This window comes from Phyllobates terribilis, unplaced genomic scaffold (genome assembly GCF_046119375.1).
Source record: "Phyllobates terribilis strain yellow unplaced genomic scaffold, ASM4611937v1 Scaffold_2__4_contigs__length_985480577, whole genome shotgun sequence".
In the NCBI taxonomy this organism is placed as follows: domain Eukaryota; kingdom Metazoa; phylum Chordata; class Amphibia; order Anura; family Dendrobatidae; genus Phyllobates; species Phyllobates terribilis.
This window is the reverse complement of record NW_027362762.1, coordinates 58,255,999-58,263,179: the sequence shown is the minus strand read 5'-3', so window position 1 is coordinate 58,263,179 and position 7,181 is coordinate 58,255,999. Positions and strand designations below refer to the sequence as shown.

Sequence of the window (7,181 nt, the reverse complement as noted above, 5' to 3'; positions counted from 1 at the left end):
AAACGCACTCAAAACGCAATAAAAACGCACTCAAAACACACTGAAAAAAAATGCAAATTACCTAATTTAAATAATTGGTGCAGAAATTATACAGAAATTCTGCAAAAACTCGCCAAAAGCTCATCATGGGAACATAAAAAAAAATATTATGAGTGGGCACTAAAAAGAAATAGGAATTGTCTTTTGGAGGATGGGGAGATCAACTTTTGGGCTTCTGCCACTAACAACGTGCGGCTATGAAGTTTTATTAACATAGAGGCGGAGGCCCGTCCTACAAGCCCCTCGCTTGTGAGAAGACAATTCCAGTTTCTTTTGGTTGTCTCCTCTTATATGTTTCCTTTTTAAATAATGTTCTGAAAACTTTAATTTTTTCTCATGAAATATGTCAAATATTTATTCCAATTCCTTGTCGAGTGTTTTTGAGGTTTATTAAATTTAATCAAATAAGAAATGTACTTTTTTTGCTGTAAGTAAATGTCCATTTTCATCTCCTCCTTCACTGTCATTGTCATTTATTCTGAGTGTGAATTTACATATATACAGTGCCTTGTGAAAGTATTTGGCCCCCTTGAACTTTTCTACCTTTTGCCACATTTTTGGCTTCCAACATTAAGATATAAAATTCTAATTTTTTGGGGAAGAATCAACAACAAGTGGGACACAATCGTGAAGAGGAACGAAATTTATTGGGTATTTTAAACTTTTTAAAAAAATTAAAAATCCAAAAGTGGAGCGTGCAATATTATTCGGCCCCTTTACTTTGTGCAGCAAACTCCCTCCAGAAGTTCAGTGCGGATCTCTGAATGATCCAATGTTGTCCTAAATGACTGGTAATGATAAATAGGATCCACCTGTGTGTAATCAAGTCTCTGTATAAATGCACCTGCTCTGTGATAGTCTCAGGGTTCTGTTTCTGTTTCAAGTCCAGAGAGCATCATGAAGACCAAGGAACACACCAGGCAGGTCTGAGATACTGTTGTGGCGAAGTTTAAAGCCGGATTTGGATACAAAAAGATTTCCCAAGTTTTAAACCTTTCAAGGAGCACTGTACTAGCGATCATATTGAAATGAAAGGAGTATCAGACCACTGCAAATCTACCAAGACCCGGCCGTCCCTCTAAACTTTCATCTCGAACAAGGAGAAGACTGATCAGAGATGCAGCCAAAGGGCCCATGATCACTCTGGATGATCTACAGCTGAGGTGGGAGAGTCTGTCCATAGGACAACAATCAGTCGTACACTGCACAAATCTGGCCTTTATGGAAGAGTGGCAAGAAGAAAGCCATTTCTCAAAGATATCCATAAAAAGTCTCGTTTGAAGTTTGCCACAAGTCACCTGGGAGGCACACCAAACATGTGGAATAAGGTGCTCTGGTCAGATGAAACCAAAATCTAACTTTTTGGCCACAATGCAAAACAATATGTTTGTCGTAAAAGCAACACAGCTCATCACCCTCAAAACACCATCCCCACTGTCAAACATGGTGGTGGCAGCATCATGGTTTGGGCCTGCTTTTCTTCAGCAGGGACAGGGAAGATGGTTAAAATTGATGGGAAGATGGATGGAGCCGAATGCAGGGCCATTGTGGAAGAAAACCTGTTGGAGTCTGCAAAAGACCTGAGACTGGGATGGAGATTTATCTTCCAACAGGACAATAATCCCAAACATAAAGCAAAATCTACAATGGAATGGTTCAAAAATAAGCGTATCCAGGTGTTAGAATGGCCAAGTCAAAGTCCAGACCTGAATCCAATCGAGAATCTGTGGAAAGAGCTAAAAACTGCTGTTCACAAACGCCCTCCATCCAACCTCAATGAGCTCGAGCTGTTTTGCAAAGAAAAATGGGCAAGAATTTCAGCCTCTCAATGTTCAAAACTGAGAGACATACCCCAAGCGACTTGCAGCTGTAATCGCAGCAAAAGGTGGCGCTACAAAGTATTAACTCAAGGGGGCCGAATAATATTGCACGCCCCACTTTTCAATTTTTAATTTTTAAAAAAAGTTTAAAATATCCAATAAATTTCATTCCACTTCACGATTGTGTCCCACTTGTTGTTGATCCTTCCCAAAAAAATTAGAATTTTATATCTTTATGTTTGAAGCCAGAAATGTGGCAAAAGGTAGAAAAGTTCAAGGGGGCCAAATACTTTAGGCACTGTACATAGACTTTATGGCACATCTCCAATGTGTATATGTATAAGCCAAACCTACGTAGAAAACTCTTTCTTGTATAAGTTTGGATAATGGTAATCTTTGGGCTTGTCTGCCATACAGTGGCGTCTCCCAAAAACAATATATATATACTCCTCAAAATTGAAATTGCAATATTAAGAGGGAAAAGTCGTGGAATTATGGAAACCACTGGATGGAAAGAAGAGTTACAGTTCTGCAAATGTTGACAAAATGGAAACAAATTTTTAAAAACATCTCGATTTATTCAGTATGGAATATCAGCCACCAAAAATCCCCACACTTATGTTCCTTGGCAGCTATCAATGAGGTGAGGATTTTCTGCCACCCTGAATGCACTTGGGCAAATCATCAGGATTCTCTTCTGGCCGTTCACTGTGCCATTGCCAACTAATGACATCCCAGATGTGTTCGATGGGAGACAAGTCCGGAGACTCTGCAGGCCATGGTAGCATGTTTAGGCCATGCAGGCTGCTCACAGTAGCACACGCATTGCTGTGTTGAAAAATGGCTCCTGGGACACTTTGGAGAAATGGCCGTACCACAAGGTTCCACTATCAAATCAATTTAATGCTGAGCTGTTAATGTATCTGTAAAGAAGACTAAAGGGGTCTGGCTATTGAGCATTATGCCACACCACACCATAGTCCCTGGAGTAGGACCAGTGTAACGTTCCCTCATGAAGGCCTGTTCATGATTTTGCCCAAGTGGGCTCCAGATGGAGAAGGAAATGAAGGTCTTATCCCCCTTCAGCGATGAGTCCCGCTTTTTTCTTGGACACAGTGATAGCTGGAGATTAGTGAAGAGACCATGTGAGCAACGTGATAAAGAGTCCTTCATGAGGAAATGTCACATCAGTCCTATTCCCTGGATTATGGGAACTTCACAAAGGTCCTACTGTACATAGTTACATAGGTTGAATAAAGACCTCTGTCCATCAACTTCAACCTTCCTCCACCAATTGTACATTTTGTTTAACTGTAACCCACAATGTTATTTGTATCTAGGAAACCGTCCAGCCCTTTTTTGAAAGCTGTTATAGTGTCTGCCATTACTACCTCTTGCTCTGACAGTAAAGAACCCTTTCCTGTTTAGGTGTCGGAATCGCCTTTTTTAATGAGTGCCCCCTGGTCCTTAGTACGGTCTTTGTAAGGAATAAGTCATGGGCTAGTCCTTTGTACTGACCACACATATATTTATACATGTAAATGAGATCTCCTCTGAGGCGTCGTTTTTCTAAGCTAAACAAGCTCAACTTTTTCAACCTCTCATCATATGGGAGGCCTCCATCCCTTGTAATAATCTAGTTGCTGCCTTTGAACTGACTCTAACTTCTGAATATCCTTTTTAAAATGTGGAGCCCAAAACTGGATCCCATATTCCAGATGTGATTTATAAAAGGGCAACAGTAAGTTGGAATTGCGGGATTTTATCTCTCTTTTTATACATCCTAAAATCTTGTTTGCTTTTGCGGCTGCTGCCTGACATGGAGTGCTGCTGCTCAGCTTACTTGTAACCAGAATACCCAAGTCCTTCTCCTGTTCTGTAGTCCCGAGTATACTCCCATTTAATGTACATGCAGCAATAGGATTACTCCGTCCTAGGTGCTTGACTCTACATTTATCTACATTAAACCTCATCTGCCAAGTGTTTGCCCATTCAGTCTCTTATCCAGATCGTTCTGTAGGGATTATGGTGTGGTGTGGCATAATGTACAGTAGCCAGACACCTTTAGTCTTCATCCAGGTGCACTAACAGCACGGCGTTACATTGATTTGGTGGCGGAACCAGTGGTGTTGCTATTTATCAAAAGTCCCAGGAGCTATTTTCCATCACGACAACGTCAGGCCACATGTTGCTCTTCCTTTTGTGAGCAGTTTGCATAGCCTAAATGTGCTACCATGGCCGGCAGCATCTCCGGACTTGTCTCCAATCGAGCACATCTGGGATATCATTGGTCGGTGATTGCATAGGGAACTGCCAGCAGTGAATCTTGATGATTTGCAGCAGCAAAACATTGAAATATTCCAATGTGCAACTTTCTGTCTTTTTACGCCAGTCAAGGCCAACTTTTTCAAAGTGGCCAGAACGGAGCGTCAAATTCTGTTTAATTTACACCGCAAAACTGATATACATTTCTACAGTGCATTTCGTGCAGTCACCGCATGTGCAGTGATACTGCAGCAGTGACCGCACGATACATTGACTGTGCACGCCCCGGGAGCCACAGGTGACAGCGCGTGCGCACTGAAGCTGGTAATCACACAGCCTCAGATCACACGCGCCGGACCAACGGCCCGACGTGTGAAAATGCGCATGCGCCCCTCAAACATTGTGCTTGCCAGGAGCAGTATTCAAATGTCATGGGCGGCGCCAACACTAAATGAACGCGGCGACCGCCCATGACTGAATGTGAGAATCACTCCCCTATGACTGAATACGAGCAGGTAAGATAAAGTATATAAAACGATATAACAACATTATAACACCACTGATTTTCATAAAAACAGCTTGTTAGTGATGGACATTGCATTACTAACCGCACTACACATGGAGGACAGGTAGAGAGAGAATGACAGACCCCGCACTACACATGGAGGACAGGTAGAGAGTGACAGACCCCGCACTACACATGGAGGACAGGTAGAGAGTGACAGACCCCGCACTACACATGGAGGACAGGTAGAGAGTGACAGACCCCACACTACACATGGAGGACAGGTAGAGAGTGACAGACCCCACACTACACAAGGAGGACAGGGAGAGAGTGACAGATCCCACACTACACATGGAGGACAGGTAGAGAGTGACAGACCCCACACTACACAAGGAGGACAGGGAGAGAGTGACAGACCCCGCACTACACATGGAGGACAGGGAGAGAGTGACAGACCCCGCACTACACATGGAGGACAGGTAGAGAGAGAGTGACAGACCCCACATTACACATGGAGGACAGGTAGAGAGTGACAGACCCCACACTACACATGGAGGACAGGTAGAGAGTGACAGACCCCACACTACACATGGAGGACAGGTAGAGAGTGACAGACCCCACACTACACATGGAGGACAGGTAGAGAGTGACAGACCCCACACTGCACATGGAGGACAGGTAGAGAGTGACAGACCCCGCACTACACATGGAGGACAGGTAGAGAGTGACAGACCCCACACTACACATGGAGGACAGGTAGAGAGAGAGTGACAGACCCCACACTACACAAGGAGGACAGGTAGAGAGTGACAGACCCCACACTACACATGGAGGACAGGTAGAGAGAGAGTGACAGACCCCACACTACACATGGAGGACAGGTAGAGAGTGACAGACCCCGCACTACACATGGAGGACAGGTAGAGAGTGACAGACCCCGCACTACACATGGAGGACAGGTAGAGAGTGACAGACCCCACACTGCACATGGAGGACAGGTAGAGAGTGACAGACCCCACACTACACATGGAGGACAGGTAGAGAGAGAGACAGACCCCGCACTACACATGGAGGACAGGTAGAGAGTGACAGACCCCGCACTACACATGGAGGACAGGTAGAGAGTGACATACTCCACACTACACATGGAGGACAGGTAGAGAGAGAGTGACAGACCCCACACTACACATGGAGGACAGGTAGAGAGTGACAGACCCCACACTACACATGGAGGACAGGTAGAGAGTGACAGACCCCGCACTACACAAGGAGGACAGGTAGAGAGAGAGTGACAGACCCCACACTACACATGGAGGACAGGTAGAGAGAGAGTGACAGACCCCACACTACACATGGAGGACAGGTAGAGAGTGACAGATCCCGCACTACACATGGAGAACAGGTAGAGAGTGACAGACCCCACACTACACATGGAGGAGAGGTAGAGAGTGACAGACCCCGCACTACATATGGAGGACAGGTAGAGAGTGACAGACCCCGCACTACACATGGAGAACAGGTAGAGAGTGACAGATCCCACACTACACATGGAGGACAGGTAGAGAGTGACAGACCCCCACACTACACATGGAGGACAGGTAGAGAGTGACAGACCCCACACTACACATGGAGGACAGGTAGAGAGTGACAGACCCCACACTACACATGGAGGACAGGTAGAGAGTGACAGACCCCCACACTACACATGGAGGACAGGTAGAGAGTGACAGACCCCCACACTACACATGGAGGACAGGTAGAGAGTGACAGACCCCCACACTACACATGGAGGACAGGTAGAGAGTGACAGACCCCACACTACACATGGAGGACAGGTAGAGAGTGACAGACCCCCACACTACACATGGAGGACAGGTAGAGAGTGACAGACCCCCACACTACACATGGAGGACAGGTAGAAAGTGACAGACCCCCGCACTACACATGGAGGACAGGTAGAGAGTGACAGACCCCACACTACACATGGAGAACAGGTAGAGAGTGACAGATCCCACACTACACATGGAGGAGAGGTAGAGAGTGACAGACCCCACACTACACATGGAGGACAGGTAGAGAGTGACAGACCCCACACTACACATGGAGGACAGGTAGAGAGTGACAGACCCCACACTACACATGGAGGACAGGTAGAGAGAGAGTGACAGACCCCACACTACACAAGGAGGACAGGTAGAGAGTGACAGACCCCACACTACACATGGAGGACAGGTAGAGAGAGAGTGACAGACCCCACACTACACATGGAGGACAGGTAGAGAGTGACAGACCCCGCACTACACATGGAGGACAGGTAGAGAGTGACAGACCCCGCACTACACATGGAGGACAGGTAGAGAGTGACAGACCCCACACTGCACATGGAGGACAGGTAGAGAGTGACAGACCCCACACTACACATGGAGGACAGGTAGAGAGAGAGACAGACCCCGCACTACACATGGAGGACAGGTAGAGAGTGACAGACCCCGCACTACACATGGAGGACAGGTAGAGAGTGACATACTCCACACTACACATGGAGGACAGGT

At 46.1% G+C, this 7,181-nt stretch overlaps 1 protein-coding gene across 2 annotated transcripts in view; it reads left to right on the top strand.

The window, feature by feature from the left end:
* Positions 1-7,181, top strand: part of DLG2 (discs large MAGUK scaffold protein 2) — a 1,666,258-nt gene that overhangs the window by 1,551 nt on the left and 1,657,526 nt on the right. The window lies entirely within an intron of this gene.